Source organism: Cydia splendana, chromosome 8 (genome assembly GCF_910591565.1).
Source record: "Cydia splendana chromosome 8, ilCydSple1.2, whole genome shotgun sequence".
In the NCBI taxonomy this organism is placed as follows: Eukaryota; Metazoa; Arthropoda; class Insecta; order Lepidoptera; family Tortricidae; genus Cydia; species Cydia splendana.
In genome coordinates, this window is record NC_085967.1 from 22,525,430 (window position 1) to 22,543,214 (window position 17,785).

General features: G+C 37.3%; 1 protein-coding gene and 1 long non-coding RNA gene across 2 annotated transcripts in view; both read left to right on the plus strand.

The window, feature by feature from the left end:
* Positions 1–13,852, plus strand: part of LOC134793037 (uncharacterized) — a 209,016-nt gene extending 195,164 nt beyond the window's left edge. Inside the window, exon 2 of the long non-coding RNA XR_010144493.1 lies at positions 13,584–13,852. This is a non-coding gene — a long non-coding RNA (uncharacterized LOC134793037). The remainder of the gene's footprint in view (positions 1–13,583) is intronic.
* The window catches only part of LOC134793005 (protein tiptop-like), a 371,990-nt gene that overhangs the window by 312,835 nt on the left and 41,370 nt on the right, over positions 1–17,785 (plus strand). The window lies entirely within an intron of this gene.

The window sequence follows — 17,785 nt, forward strand, 5'->3', positions numbered from 1 at the left end:
AAGGGCATAAATGTCCATTTTTACCCTCGTCTACTATTTTGGTCTTTGCTTCGCTCAGACCAAAAAATTGCCTCGGACAAAAATGGGTCACTTTATGCCCTTGTTGTACAATCTACTATTGTGTTTAGTTAAATGTTTCCGTATATCGCAGTAGCGCCATCAAAGTTAGTCATAAGTCATTGTAATGTCGTCGTGAATGACTAATTTGATGTGATCTCGTCAGCATGAATCAGTGTTTCCGAATCAATCGTTAAAGAAACATTAAAAGTCCAACAAAGCTTTACTGCTGTTTTTACGATCAGAAATCCAATATAGTACAACCGAAACGTTCTGGGGTTCCTTCGCTAAGTTATGGACACAAGAATCCAAATATAAACTTGTATTTTTCCTTTTTTTAACAAAAAAATTGTGTCTGTTTATTATTTTAATTACATGTGACAGCCCTTGTGTCTCTGTACTTGAACTCGTCATGAATATGTTATTCACAATTATCATGGTCCAAACAATAATTAAAAGAAAAAAAAAGAAAAGTGTTCAAAAAGCTAATCGTGCAATAGTGTTCCATATTTAAAATCAAATGAATGAATTTTTTAAATGAATTATGTGAATGAAATCACATAATTTCATTCTAAAATTTGATCACTATTGCAGGATTATCCTCTCTTACGTCCTTAATATTCATAAAACTCAACAAGCCTCCATTAGGTAATTTATGTTTTATCCCTTTCATAAAAATAAATAAGTCAAAATGACTGATAAAGACAAATGATTATTAGCTAATTAAGGCTTGTGGAATGTTTATGAATAAGCCATCAAACCATACTACATACAATTTACTGATTGAAAAAGTATGATCTCAAAATATACTACTGCATATTCTAGGTAACATGTATCTACGGAACTTTTCAACAAAAACTAAGATTCACCCTTGACTACTTTTTATGCTTTAATTTCTCCATCCTTAGATCATGCAGTGAATTAATTTTTATTCCCAATAAATATTTTGACGTGGTCCAACATGCCTTCGTGTTACACACGCTCTGGTTTCAGTTTTTATCGTCATTCTGTAATAATCTTTATGATCAATAATTCTGTAATCATTCAGTTTTATTGATGTTTTATTTGTTTTGATTGTTTGATTACGACATAGTTTTTACCGCATAATCAAATAATATTTCAAAAATTTGTGGATAGGAACATCTAGCTGCTTTACATTTTACTGTCGATCCTGTTGTCATCAAGTTAGGATCTCATACACTTCATACAGTGATGGAATATTAAAGTGTGTATATCGGGGAGTGCTTCGAGGAATTGTTTGGATTAATCCCTGCCGCTTCTTTCTGCCATTTCTCTACGCGACAACATTTCCATCTTCACCAATTAGATGGTTGGCAGTCCTCAACTGTGCGTTTCTCCAGAAACTTCCTCGCACAGCTGAACTGTGAAATGAACTGTCACCCGCGGTTTTTCCGGACCGATGCGACCTTCAAACCTTCAAGGAAAGAGCGCAATCCCTTTTAATAGGCCGGCACCGCACTTGCAAACCCTCTTATGATGCAAGTTTCCATGGACAAAGGTGATTGTTTACCATTTACCAAGCGATTCGTATGCTCATTTGCCTCCTATAAAATGTAAAATGAACAGTGTCAATTCCAAACCACTAAAACTATAGCCCCATTAGTGTCACGGCTATCTAAACGGCTTCCATCAATAAGGCCCTTGTCCTCCGTCCGCCCGTTGGCCTTATTTATTTGTTATCCGATTTGATAGATTATTTCATTGTTTTTTTTCTGTTCGAGGCAGTCACCTTAATAAACAAGGTCACAATTTGAAGATGACCATACCATGTCTGTTCGAAGAAAAATTAAAATTCCGACTGGCTTTGAGTGTTTAGTAACTGGAAACGCCATGGCTGTCATTATTTGTACAAAACAGTCTGCCGATTTTTGCGGAGGAGAGACACGTCAAATGTATGGCTATTTGTACATGATTTATAAATCATGTAACGTACAAATAGCCATGTCAGATAAACGTCAGTCCATACAAAAGTTTGCACAGTTGTACAAGGTTTTCGGCAGAGGGGTAAGCTCTTAAAGGCGACTCCGGTTATTAAATGCTCTAAGCCGACTAGTGTCATGTCACGTCCAGGTAACTAAAGACTTTTAAATCTATCAAACTATGAGTTTGATACGCGCAAATATGATGCATACACACAATATAGACCAACCCAAACCCATAAAATACTTGACAATAAAATGTATACAATATCAGTACCCTGTTCTTGTCAAACGGACTATAGTATTTTTCAAACAACTTGGGTATGATGCCAGATGTCATCAAACCTATAATAAATAGTTTTGTTACAAAACGCCATTCCTAAAAGGAAGGGATGCATAAAAAAGTGTTTCGGAACATATTTATAAGACTTATGGGAAGTCGCTTTAAATCTACTTAAACGTATAGGTACATTTAAAGCATCTTAAAAGTTCCAAAAACACGCATCTATAAATAAGCGTTAATGATTAATAAATCAAAGTCAATCAACGAGAAACAAGGTTGGGAACATCTTCATACAGAAAAAGTCCAATATTCTGACGATAAAAGTTTTTATGTCGCTTCACTGAGTCTAAGTAAGCTGGTGGCGATATGGAAGCGAAGCTACCGTAAAGCTAGCAAAAAAAAGTCAACAATCTATTGCTTAATGTAGATATGCACTTAATTGTGGAACTTAATATAGCTTGTAAGTTAATACTCAATATGTACTATCTATGTACTACGGACTTAAATCGTCTAAAAATATTTCTTTTTATCGTCCTTATACCTACGCACAGCAGCCGTAACAGTTGTTTGTTTGTTTTTAATTCTTTCTTAGCGCCACTTGCACCATCCTACTAACACGGGGTTAACCGGTTAAACCGTTAACCCAGTGTCAAATTGTACTGATAAGCATGGTAACTCCAGGTTTAACCGGTTAACCAGTCTAGTGAATGGTGCAAGTGGCGCTTAAAGTCAAAATACAAAATAGAGTCTGTCTAAAGTATCTCTATAAACGTCATATTTTGAGCTCGTCATGTTTTGTATACCTAATGGGACAACATGACATGATAATGGGACAACATGACATGATAATGGGACATGGCGATGGGGATGGGGTGGGAATGGGAAAATGTTGACGGATTGGTGGCCGCTTTCGGATAAAAAAAGCGCCTGGCGTCCGTTGTCTCGTTGGGTGGATGACATTCGGAAAATCGCAGGGCACTTTTGGATGAGACTAGCACAGGACCGGAATAAGTGCCGTACACGAAGAGAGGCCTATGCTCAGTAGTGGGCGACTGAAGGCTGGAATGATGATGATGATGAATGGGACAACTCCATACCTACTTTAGTTTGGATGTAATGTCGTTTTCTAGCTCTGTATAGCCTCGCTCACGCATTACACATGCCTACAGATCCGCCATAAACGTCAAAATACGATCTGTCAAACGCTCTCGTAAATGCGTTGCCGACTCTGTACCCTTACCATGAGTTTGACACTTACATTTATTCTCTAGCGAATGCGTAAACTAATTCACAGTGAATCTCCCGCTTACTGACCATGGTGTAAGCGAAATTTTCTGCGTTTGAGTTTTGATTATTTTGCCGTATAGAGTATTGTAGTATAGTTTAATTATTATTATGTATTTTGGTAACTGTAACCTTTCTTAAATATTAATGTTTTTATTTTATTTGTTACAGGTAAGTGACGTCTGCCTACTGCAGTTGGGGTAAAAACTACTCTTTTTTTCTTCAACTGACTTTAAAAAGATAATACAGAGCTCAAAAATTTAAAGAAGTATTGTTTTAATAAAACCATTTATCTAGACAATATTAACCGTTTTTTAAAGTCCGTCAGTATAGTTTCCTTAACTTTGCACAAAAAAAATCCTCAAAACTTTTTTCACCCGCCGCTAGGGTGACAAAGCCTCGCATGTCCCGTCCCGATCAGATTGCGACCATTAACCAACTACTGGTAGCCTAATTATAGACTGATCTGATAAGTTTGCTAGTCCTTTGTAAGGATTCCGTGTAGAGTGACCATGCGGTGTAATAAAAAGAAGACTTGTTTTTGTCATGTAAACAAGCGAAGCTTAATATTCAGGGCAAATGCCAAATGGACCCTTGTATGTCAGACGAGCGTTGCCGAACTGATATATCTTAGTTGACCGAGCGAAAGCAAAGGTCTCCGCTTTAGCTTGAAAAAAAAATGCGTGGTATGTTTGACTATATTCTCTACGGGTCGCATTTTTTCTCAACCGATTCTCGTGAAATGATGTGACCAGTTTCGATAATTATAAATATTTTTTTGTCGATTCAGATTTTGATTGTTTTTCTGATTTTCGAGGTCTATAACTCTCAGCGCCACTAGTTGTACTCGTAATGAGTTTAATATTGTATTTAATTCTAGATACCACAAGGTTTAGATTTACCTATTTTCTTGTATGTATTCTCAGTCTAATCCTTACTAATACGTAGTTATACAATATACATATACATATCAGTAATATACATACTACCTAGATACTTATTCTTGCAGCAGAATATCCTATCAAAAGTAATTTTCCCCCTTCACAAATGACAATAATTACAAAAGTTACTGCAAAACGTGACAAGTAGACATGAAAGTCACTACAGCCTAGGTTTTGCGTTGACCTAGCCGTATTTAATGCCTACAGCCGACTGATTCCATGCAATATTTATGATCCAGTCAATATTTTATAGTGTTGAGTAATCAAAAATACATAAACAATCTTTGATTTCATTCAACATACGCATTTTTAAACAAAAATAGTACAATGATGTCAGAAAATGTAGTCGGTTAGGCTTTTCTGTCAATAAATGACAATATTATCGTAAACTTTCTTCAAAGGTAGACGTTTACATTTCAAGCATTTTATGCATCATCATAAACACTTCAACCTAAGGACCTAAGATAACCGAGCAAGCAAAAGTAAACTTTAAACGTAATGAAATAAAACCTGTCACTTGATAAGTAAACGATTGAATAAATTTCTAACAAATAAAAAACGAACCAAATCACGATATTAATTTATCGATTTAATACTGATCCGTATAACGAAATCTGCCTTAGTGACATTTTATTCAAATTTATACGCGCCGGCGCATGGAAGGGTGTCGTAAAGTTGAAGACGTTATGACCGGTGATAAGTGCAATGTCGGATCGGACTGTCCGCGACACGACAGGTTTATCGTGGACACCCTAACGGGCAGTCATTGCAAGAATGTTATGGTTCCAATGACATTAAGCCTTCGTGGACACCCTATCGGGTGCCATCATGTTTAGGTGTTAGTGTGGGGTGTAAATATTGAAATGTATGTTAGATTAGTCATAGCTTTCACACATTTATATGTTTTCTAACAGATACCTACCTACTTTAAGTATTATACAATGGCACACGGTAAAGAGTTTCAAGTGCGCTGAGGACGACTTGCATTATTTCTTAAGGTGACGTTCGGATGATAACTGCAGCTGCATTACTGTTGCGGCGTTGTTGTTGCCGCCACTCAAAATGTCAATGTTCTTGATAAAATGTATGACGTTTGCCGCCGCATTAGTGCCGGGATCAGTGGCTGATTTGCAGTCTTTGCCGCTCTAGGCCCCAGGCCCTGTAGCCGCCCCTTTCTCAGCACCCATCATATTTACTAATACATTTTGAGTTGTTTCTTGTTATCATCAGCGAATTTTTTGTCACAATTTGCCGCCCTAGGCCCGGGCCTACTTAGCCTTAGAGCAAATCCGCCACTGGCCGGGATTATGATGTTCATTACGAAATAAATGAATTGAATTGAATTCGTAGGCATTAGGGTCACTACCGACTAGGCTAGGAAGCCGTTAAATGTAGGAGATAAAAATATTAATATAATTATAGACAGGTACAGTCAAGTGTAAAAATATGGGTGCACTCATCATACTCAAAAGTATGGCCCATAGCTCTTATACCAGCGAATTAAGAACTACGGAACATCTTTTTGAGTTGTATGCACCCATATTTTTACACTTGACTGTACTAGTGGCTTTGTGAGCTGAAGACCCGCCTTTACATCATTACATCATTTACATCTTATGATTAAGTTAAACGAACCCGATAAAAACGCAGCCATTATGTACCTACACTCCAAATTTGTCACCGTTTTTGGTGTCAGTTAATGCAAGATTGCTATCGTTACGAAGATAAAATTTCCCGTCAAGATGTCATTTCGGTAGTGCAGTAACGGGTCGACGCACCGCGATAAAAAAGGCAATATTCATCAGTTAATAAGAAATTTGGAATTCGGACATACTTATACATAACTTAGTTCTTGAGTGCTTTTAATTTTATTAAATTGGCGGTGTATGAAAAAAGTACGTTTTTTATCCTGCATTGAGTACTGAATGGGATAAAATAATTGTGAAATGAATTAAAGCCTCAAAACAATCTTAAAAACTTATTTTTTTGTAGATAATGAAAAATTTAGTTCACTCAGTTTATAAAACAAAGTCCCCCCGCGTCTGTCTGTGTGTGTGTATATATGTTCGCGATTAACTCAAAAACTACTGAACGGATTTTCATACCGTTTTCACCTATCAATAGGGTGATTCTCAAGGAAGCTTTACGTATACGAGTATAATCTGTTAAGGTTTAGTATAACCCTTGCGAAGCCGAGGCGGGTCGCTATTAGTAACACTATAAAACGATAAGAAAAAAAGGTATCTCACCTACTAAACGGCAACAGAATGCACAATGTCACAAATTGCTGCCACTTTAGAAAAAAATATACATACCTACGATTTTGCATTTTGTTAATAATCATCCTCAAAACTATTCATTATAACCAAAATGACAGAAAAATTTATCAAACTCATTTGTCCCAGACCTTTTAGCACAAAAAACCTTCCTTATAGATAACATTGACATTTAATGACAGCTTCCTTCTAAACTGGCGCCTCACCATCCATCTCTTTCTGACACATTTAAAAAGAAATATATATTACTAATTATGTTTTCGATGACGAGACTATACGCGACTATACCTTGTTGCTAAGTAAAGGTGAGTTTTATACGGTTGTGATAAGGTTGACATTTGGTTGTAAATATTATAACAATTGCTTACATTAATTAAGAGAATGATGGATTTGTCGTGGCCACTTGTGATTGATGGTAAGTCAATATGTCAGGATAGTGATGGGACACGTTGTAAATGGAATGATTAATGAATAAATATTTATTATTTTTGGAAGTAAAATTCAATTGGTTTCAATCAAAAGAAGGCTTTATTGCCTTTATGTTTTTCTACTCGTCGACTATAATCTGTGTATTACAACTGTATAACCTTACTCTTTTTAACGTTGGATAGTCTATGGCACTTCCGACTCAACTATAATAATTGTATCGATACGGTTTAGTCAATTATAAAAAATTTGAAATTAGAACTTCATACATTTCTATAAAATATTGCTTGTTTAAGGAGACTCGACTCAATACAAATTAGCCAACGATGGCGTTTTTGACTATTTTCCCGTAATTACCCCAATGCACCTTAAAAAATGTACGTAGTAGTTTTCAATTTAACTGTTTTACTATTTCAGTTAACTTGAGTAAAATAAGTCAGGTAGTAGAAGTGGAAAGTATGGTATTATTGACTAATTTTAGTTATTTTAGTTAACTCGTAGAAAAAGTATTGTATACAATAGTGATATAATCAAGCTTTTCAATCTCGTACCTTACTTAGGCAACTCCGCAAGCTTCGTTGCCTAAACACGTTACTCGACTGAAAAGCTCTCTATTATATCACGATTGTATAAAATATTATTATCGACGCCTAGCAATGTGATACGTTCTACGTTTCCTAGAAATGTTACAATTACAAAATTTTGCTCCAGAAATCGAAATAAATGACAATTTTCAAGGGTATTTATTTTCGAATCAAAGGTACTTTTTCTATCATCACTAAAATTTGCTTATCTGGTTCTAGTTACAAATGATCAAGAATCGAATATTTTTTTCGTTCACAACAGGAAAAATATTCGATCTAAGAAATGTCGGTCTATACCCAATCTAAGCAAAGCCTGTACTATTTGCGCAAATACACCAAAAAAACAGAAGTTAAATGAATAAACAATTAACATTTAATTACTGTACCCAAAGTGCACAAAAAAGTGAAATGAATAAACAATTAATGAATAATAAATTAACGGGCCGAATAAACTGACCGCCCAGCCCTATCGGCAATGTCAACAGATAAAACAAATACAGATACGATGTATCGACCGCGTGGGCGAGACCTAAGGTATTGGTCACGGGAAAAAATACATCTAGACTTGTACTTGGGGTGGCGACATATTGTTAGTTAAGGACATAGTGACATTCGAACGAATATTGGTAGGTGCATGTACGTGTGTACTCGTAGGATATAGTTATTTGTACAACAAGAGATCAAAGTTTGATATTTCTTCGAGTGCTTATTTTGAGTCCCGTGCAAGCGAAAGATTCTATAATAGATTCACGAGCGTAGCGAGTGAATCTAATTTAGAATCTTGAGCGTAGTAAGGGATTCAAAAGCGCACGAGATGTAAATAACTTTGATCTCGTGTAGTACACAACATTTTTCGCCCTAAGCAGTGAGAACATACCTAGAGGGACAGAGATAATAGAACCCAAGTATATCGAAATTGTATTAGACCCCGCATGTTGAAATGACATTTGACTATAAAGGTCATTTGAATGTCATTTTGTCTCACTCAGTGAGCAAAATCGCATTTTGCTCACTGAGTGAGACAAAATGACTCAATGAGCAAAATCGCATTTTGCTCACTGTTTTTAAGAAGCAAAGTACCCTTGTTCGAGCTGCTGAGGTGAAAAATATGTTTCAATGTTTATGAGTGAGTACCTTTGTCCCTAGCTGCTGGTGTTTTTGTCTTATCTTGCATGCTTGTTGTCAAATTGTCTGCGAATATGATATAATCGTCCGAATCCTAGTAAAGTCTAATGCCTTGCGTGATCAGCTTAAATATTTGTTCCCGAGTCATTAAGGATAAAGATAAGATAAAATTTATTTCATTGAAAAATCTCCAAAAATCAAAAATCATTGACACATCATCGTCCATATACTTACCCTGCAAAAAAGTCCTGTATTAAGCTTAGGTCCTTTTAGACGGTGTGTGTAAGAAGAAAGCCCTATAATAGTTACACATTCAATGAAATTACATGCAGTTATGAATTCAAACATAATAATATTAATAAGGTCACTACGAAGCAGCCTTCACGCGAAGTCCATAGGTGTTATTCAGACACAAAAGCTCCGTAACAATATGATACTCGTACCAGAACAATGTAAAAAAAAGCACTGGAAAATTATTCGAAAAACGTAAACAACAATTATTATTTGTCACAATTTGTATACGTTTGCAGCCAGGTAGAGTCTGTTCGGATAGAGAAGAGTCTTGGAATGTATTGGGCCCCATACATTCCACGATTCTTCTCTTTCCTCACAGACTCTACAGAGCAATCCTGAAAAATCTCTAAATTGTTTTCGCATTAAGTACAAATCTAAATATCCTAGAATATGTTTTCCTCTTACCGCATTAAGGTTTCAGAAAGCACAGTAAATTGTTAATGCATTTGCGGAAAATAGCAATGGTTTTTGTTTTTGGCCAAAGGTTGTCTGGAAGAGACCAGTCTGTAGGTACCGACAAAATCGCATTTTGTTTGTTTAATTGACATGTGAATTGTGATTAATGTCGGTATATGTCTACATTTTTAGAGCACCGTACAAAACTTTATTCACGGTACTCTTATGGGATCACTTCGGTCTTGTTTTGTATATGCTGAAGCTGGATGGTCACAGAAAACACATAGTTGCTTTCAAATAAATTGTTGAAGTATTGAATACCTATGTATTAAAAAACCTCTTTGTCGTGGTAAAGGCCCGAAAGGAAAATAAATTAAGCCGGTTTGGCTCCGTGGTAGGTCGGTACTCCCCTGACGACGTGTTAGTTGGTCGTGCAGTTGGCCGCCATTGGTTGATCGTTGTTTGATGATGGACAGCTAGTGTGGGCACAGAAGGAAGCCTCTGAGTCTTTTTTTAAACAAACAGAGCCATGGCATACGCGGGTGCTTGACGCTTACAAATGTAGACAATCTGATCCCAATATAATTCCGACACGTTAATTCCCCATTTCGGAACTCAGCCTCAGTTACTCGCTCCGTAGCCCTTCTAAAGGGTGTATATCGATCAACGGTGACGCGACGACGACGGGCCGCCGACGGATGATTGATTTGGTCGCCAACGAATCGTGACGTCTCCGGAACGTCTTAACTACGCGTAATTTACACGGCGTTTAAGACGTTTTTGAATTGGGGGGTTATGATTGGTATTAACAGTTATAAAAGGTCGTAAAGCAATGGTGGGTGAAGAAGAGTTGAGTCGTTGTTGAAATGGTTGTTTTGTAATGGCGTCACTGCTTTACTGAGTAGTTTCAAATGAAAGGTTTTTAGAAATTAATAAGGGACATTTCTTTTCATGTTAACAATAATGCTGTTCGTTCTTTAATTTCCCCTATAAGCGTTCAGTCTCTAATTTCCCCAATAAACTGATTTTTTCACTGAAAAAGTTTATTACACCTAATTGACCTAATAATTATAATACACTGAGAAACGTGATCCCTTCGGCTTTACAGTAGTCATGTAAAAGCAATGTTCATGTCTTGTAAGTTGACAACGACCACTGTCACTGTCACTTGCCTAGCCAAGAAACAATAATTTAATTAAAACCTCGAACCTTTAATATACCGGGTGTGGCCTGTAACACGAGCAAATAATTAAAACATAGATTGTACTCCTCAAACGGTGACACTTTTGTTCAACAACTTTTAAAAATTATGAAGTAGTTAGACTCCCTGTTTTTCATACAAAATAAATATTATCTTCAATGGACGCCATCGCCACGCCATATCATTGTGATTGACGTTGCTTGTCACACCTTAAACATAACAAAATTCGCAATACATTGCGTCTTAGAATAAACTTATAAGTGTATTAAAAATCAAACCACAAGTTATTTTTAAAAGTCGCTGAACAAATGATGGTCAGTATGAGGAGTACAGCCTACAGTTTAATTTTTTGCTCATATTACAGGCCACACCCGGTTTGTTTTTCGTTCAAATTTAACATCCACAATTCATATCCTGTCATCTCTAACAGTTTAACTTTTCGTTTTCGGAACCCCTAGTGTAAATTTAATTCGGTAGCGTGATGAGCGTTTGCTATGTCTATTTTTGTATGGGATGAACAGCGCGCCAAGTGGGACGTTTTGGTAACACAAAATCCCATACAAAATGACACTTAACGCTACCGAATGAAATTTACATTAGGGGTAGGTACGGATTTGTTGTTAACCAATTATCATCTTGGCTATGGCCTCTGTTGGTTTTCTTTAGCCTGGCCTTAGACACTAATAAATATTACTTGTACTAGTTGTACCTTTCACCTAAACTACGAAAGTTCACCCCATATATCACATAACCGCAATCTCATTACGTACCCACGCACCAATTACTGGGACTTACTATTTGTCAGCATGGCCATATCGCAGCGTCGGCCATCTTGGCCGTCAACGCACCCGACCAATTACAAGCCTGTTCAGGCTGCGCAAGCGCTGCTTTCTTACTTACTGCGCAAGTTAGTTGAACGCTAAGGATTAACCAGCGTAATGTGAACTTAGGGCACAGCTACCTAAACGTAAAACGCCAATTGATAGTTATGTAATTAATTGATTTTGATATATTTTTTCGGTTGGCGTTGTTTCGATAAACAATTGTCGTCTTAGCTAACGCCGCTTGCTATTTATATTTTCTTCTTGTTCAACCACTGTCAGGTACAGGTCTCTTCATCAGATTGGTTTTGGTCTAGGACTCCCTTTGTACCTAGGTTTTTCATTTTGGCCACGTCTTTGGCATTATTATTCTTGTAAAACTGAAATTATTATTACATTGGTCTTAGTAAAGATGGCAACTGTAGATCCCTGGTGTCTGCTCGAAAATGTCGATCTGATCCTCCATAAAATTTCATAGCTCTGCATTTGGTTTTAAATAACTAATTCCTAACGTCGGCTCACAACATCCACCGCATTCTTAATGGGACGTAATTTAGCGAAAAGGATTTATCCTCAAAAAATTGTCATTCAAATGACTGATTTTCTTTTTAACAGAACGATCAAATTCTATTGACAGATTTTTGTCTAATAGATCCTTTTCGCTATTTAAATTGCGTGCAGTTATTCAACATAGCGCTCATTTAAACTGGTTCGCCAACCGTTCGGCTGCGCAAGCGTTCGAAACCCATACCCCTCGATACCATAAACCTCGCCATTTATAGAAGCCGATGCGTTCCAATTAATGGCGCGCGGACATCTGATACGGGACGAGTATAAATCCTGGCTAGCTTAGGATTCTTTCGCGTGGAGATACTGTTTTCGAGACAACATGGAAAAGGGTCGATGACTTGGTGTCGATACGTTTTTTGATTCTGCGCGTTGTTGATATTGATGACTGGGATTCTTGCGTGATCTATGGACAAATGTAGTTTTTTTTGCAAGCGCTAGAATACATCAGGTTATAAAATGCAAAAGACTGATCCTTCCTTCATTGTGTTATTTCGATATGATTTGTCTTGTCAGTGAATCCAAAGTCTGCTAGTTTGATTTTACCTACTATTTAAACGCTATATTTTCCTGTTTGTAAGTGTAACTAAAAATTTACCACTTAAGTACAATACTGAAGTTCGGTTGTAAGAGAAAAACTATGACTTTCTTTATAATCATATTTTAGCGAACGTAAAAAAGTCGCGTTTGTTGAAAGTGTCCCCAAGTAACGAGAAAAGAATAAAAGTGAAGAATTAACTCAAGGCCAGTTTTGCGTAAGATTTTCAGTTCAATATTTGAATAAGAATTTGAAGCATCATTGTAATCCTTTGGAATGGCAAACCAGATAAGCGTTCAGAAGCGCTCACATAGTGTTTGATCTCGTGCTAAATCCATAGCAAATTGTATGTTCAGCGCAAAACAATGGTGATATTTAAGTTTAATAATCCACACAGTTAAGATAATGAGGGCAAACGTGTTTAGATTAAAGACTGTGTTTAATTTTAAAATCCTCAGCTCAATGGAATTAAAAAGAGGTGGCATCGTAATTCATGAAAATATTTTTAAGAGAAGTTTGTTAACTTAAAAAAAAGAAGTTTGGATGGCTCATGGTGCTATTTGACTTAATGTAAAGTTTACTTTTGAGAAATTTAAACCAAGGTGAACTACGTACTTAAGTTCGTTTCTTCAATCTGTTTCGTAAAATTTATGACGTGATTAAAGATGCGCGACTGTACCTGTAGTTAGTGATTACGTGATTAGGTCATATCTTGCAAAATATTATCATGTAGATTTGGTCGAAAACTGTAAGGTGCATCTTGAGGTAGCTTCGAAAGCGGAATAATTTTGAAAATGGCAAATGTCTACTAAACTAGAAGCATTTTCTACTATGGCAAACAGTGAGTAAGATTTTGACGACCGGTCTGGCCTAGTAGGTAGTGACCCTGCCTGTGAAGCCGATGGTTCTGGGTTCGAATCCCAGTAAGGGCATTTATTTGTGTCATGACATAGATATTTGTTCCTGAGTCATGGTTGTTTTCTATATATTTAAGTATTTATATATTACATATATCGTTGACTGAGTACCCACAACACAAGCCTTCTTGAGCTTACTGTGGGACTTAGTCAATCTGTGTAAGAATGTCCTATAATATTTATTTATTTATTATTTATTTAAGATGCCTTGGTAAGTGTTGCTGAAGTATGGAGTGCTTCTGATTCTATAGATATTTGCTAAAATTCCCCGCTTTCATAGCTACCCCAATGCCCCTTACTGTTTCATTTGGTTAACATAACTAGTCTGACGGACTTCGGAAAAGATCGGACGATAGCACAGTTGCAGTCAATGTTTATGGTGAACAAGATGGAAGCCAGGATAAACTTTCGTGGCCTCAACGTGGACAATCCGTGCAATACACACAATGTATTAGTACGAAAGGTAAACCAAAGATAATGAAAGCAAACTCAATTTTAAATCAACATTCTATGATGTTTGTGTAGATTTCGCCTAGCATCAAAAAAAAATATCATCCTATAATGTCTTATTTTTGTATTTTTTTCTTTTTTTTTGGACTTTAAGGTAGCATTGAGGATTAAATTACCTATGTTTTTTTATAACCGCTAACAGATTAAATATATTAATAGTAGGTAGCATAGTTATTAGTTTATTCTCTGGATCGTCATAATGCAAATCATTAGTTTTATCTTTAATCGTTTTAGGGGTCTGATGGACTGTAAGGTTACCTACACCAGAAATAAACTTCTCCAGTGAGACTATCACGGAGGTAAAAAGCTAGGGGACTACTAGCTAACTAAAACCAATCGATCCGTGATCGATAAAACAAACAACACCTATACCCGCTTTTCTAAATCCACGTTACACCTCAGGACATAATCCTACCCTACAATTTGTACCAACGCCTGCAGCCCACAAACTAAAGGACACTCACGACTCCCGTCACTGTGCATCCCATGTAGAGCCCTAACTTAATATGTGCATCACGAACCATCGTATATGGACCGCAGCACCGCCCAGCTGCACTGGCCAATCGCGGTGAATTTAAATTCTCATTGTATGTATATCGCGGGGACTGAGTATAAACTGTAGACTTTGACGCGACAGTTTGCTTTTTTGTTTTTGTCAGGTAGTGATCGGGATTCCATCGCTTATTTATTGTTTATTTACTTGCTAGCTTCTGCCAGCGACTTTGTCTGGGTGGGGTGATGATGGTGATGATTATTGATAAAAACTATCCTATGTATGTCCTTCCTGATACCTCACATTATATCCATACCAAAGTTCACCTAAATCGGTTCAGCGGTTAAAGCGTGAAGACCTAACAGACAGACAGACTATGACAATCTTTATTTTCGCATTTATAATATTACAGGGATATTCAGGGACTTCTTTAAAGTCTCTAATAATGTCTCTAATATCAACGACGCGAAACTTAAATGGTGTGATACGTCACGTAAGTTCCATAAGACAAGTGTTGCTTGCAAAATCTGCTTTCGCACGGTAAATGCGGCGAAGTTTTGAAACGATTCACTAAAAGATAGCCTTGTTAGCTCATCAAGTATAGCACGGAATGTAAGGGCTAGTTAGGTTGTAAATAAAGCATGGAAACAGCATCAATCGCACCCGTCACGTTGGCATCCGATCGCTGATAGCACTCGGCAGGCCGGTACATCACGCAGTCCAACCGATAATCCTCTGAAACGTGGCGGATTTAAAAGTGCTTATCCCGACACTCTTTCCGAAGAATCCCCTCCTAAACCTACAAATCAATCCTCCACCCGCACTCCATAAATTAAGAGGCGAAACAATGACCCTAAATTATTGGGGCCTTCTTTTATCGCGTATTGTTCCTTTTTTCCGTCCGTCTTACACAAATGAGAGTCCGGTGGACTTATTAGGTTTCGGAATTTCGCCGGGCGATCGACAGCAGCGATAGCGACAGTATGCGACGGACTCGGGCGCTTCCCGATCTTACAATAGCGTTAGCCCCTAATTGAGCTCGTTGTCCGAATCCATCGATGTTAATGGGCTGATGCGGTTAATGATTGCTGTATCTGGTATTCCATCAGGTTGTATTTTTGCTAGCCGTTTATGCGGGGCATTAACATAAAACAAGGGGGTATGCGCGGGAGCCATATTTCTGGTTGCGTCGTGACGCGGCCGCGGTATTGTGCGAGCGATACAGATCGGACGCATGCGGTTGGATATTTAGAAGCTGTCCCGTCGTCGAGTCGACTTAACGAGTTGCGTGCGCCGACATGCCCCGATCGCCTTTTGTCCGCCTTTATTTAGAAATCCGATATGGCCGAGATCGCAGTAAAGACTGGCTGCGATGGTGCATCTTTTATTTCCATAAGGTGTGCTAATTTAGCAATAATTCAGCCGGAGTCCTGACCTGTCCTTGTTAATGTCTGGGAAAGCTGGAAGAGGAAGAAAATAAACATACTACAAAACTAAAAGCTTTGGCAATAATTGTATTTACTACTAGTATCCGCATTAAAGCTCAAACTTACTAAACTAGAATAAGGATCTCTCAAAACGTTAAACATGGACTCATGCCTGATAGATGGATTTATTCTAATGGGTTACATTTCCATAATATAATTTAAGATATTCCAAATTGACTACTGCAATATATTCGGCCTCTAATTCCCAACACACACTGGTTCCGAAAAGATAACAAAGTCCGTTCTCCTGATCATTTTTTGATACCCATATATTTATGCTCAAATTATTTCTTTACGTTCACACACTGTAGTAATTACCAGCAAAATTCCCGAGCATCACGTGATGGTCAATTTGACCTGACCCGCCCGCAATATCCACGCCAAGTGCATTACATTCTAATAAAATTCATCCAATATCGGCTTAATACGCGGAGACTGCGCGGCGGGGCCCATTAGAGACTTTCATAAATATTTTATTGGTGCGGTCACCTTCTCATTACGAGGCGTCATTAACCGAGGGTGAGGTTACTGGAACTGGAAAATGCGGAGAATTTTGTCTAAGTGCATTTAATGCGTGGTGAGGACGCGATCGATTGATGAGGATACCGTTGGGGCTGAAGAACGCACCTGTTATTGAATTAGTCTGACGTCTTTGTCTTTGACCCCGACTTCACTATTGTCAAGTAAATTTTTGATCACATTTTACAAAAGGCCTTAGGGAATTATTCTTATTGCTTCATAGCTAATGGTTAGTTAGGCCGTAACGGTAAATTACATTTGGTCCTGGCAAGTTCCTGACATGTAAGGACAGACGAGTCTTATTTAAGCATTCCGAAACCCATTTTTTTTACAATTTAAAGAGTTTGCTTCAGTGTAGATATTATTATGTCCGTAAACTACAGTAACTTACTTACCTATTATTTTCTTTCTAAGTTTTTCTCACAAAATTCTTGACTAAAATTCGTTGCATTTAAAACCGAGACTTAAAAAACAATCGCTTATTAAAATCTCCCCGTCAGCGAATCTCAATACAAAATCTTCGCATGGTAATGAATTCTATCTAGACCCCTTAATCGCAGGCGCATATCGCATATGCTAGCTATATGCTAGCATAGCATATGCCGGGCATGCGGAGAGTCGACAAGGGATATGGTAATGTAACTCGATCGGTGCATTCTCGGAGTTAAAGATGACTCTTAATGTGCATCTAAATACTATAAAGTCTGGTGGGGACATACGGCAGTGGAGTTTGGCAAGCGGGTGCCAGACAATTATGGGTTTGAAATTTGATTAGCATCAAACTTCAACATTTATTCAGCAAATAGGCCACAAGGACACTATTACACATCAACATAGAATTTACAATCCAAGCAAAAATAATAATAATACATCAACAATTATAAAATACAACTAACTGCAACTAATACCATTTCAAACTAACGTATTACAATTACTTAGCGATGTATATCGTCTCTTAATGTCGAATTACAATTTTATTTATGTTATGTGTATTGAATATAAATTGGCACAGTAGTTTGCAGATGACCCTTAACGATATGTACATACATAATGAGTAGTAAGTTACAACAGTAAACCTTTTTCTACAAGAGGAGAAAAAAAACAACGGGTTGCACTACGGGAGTGC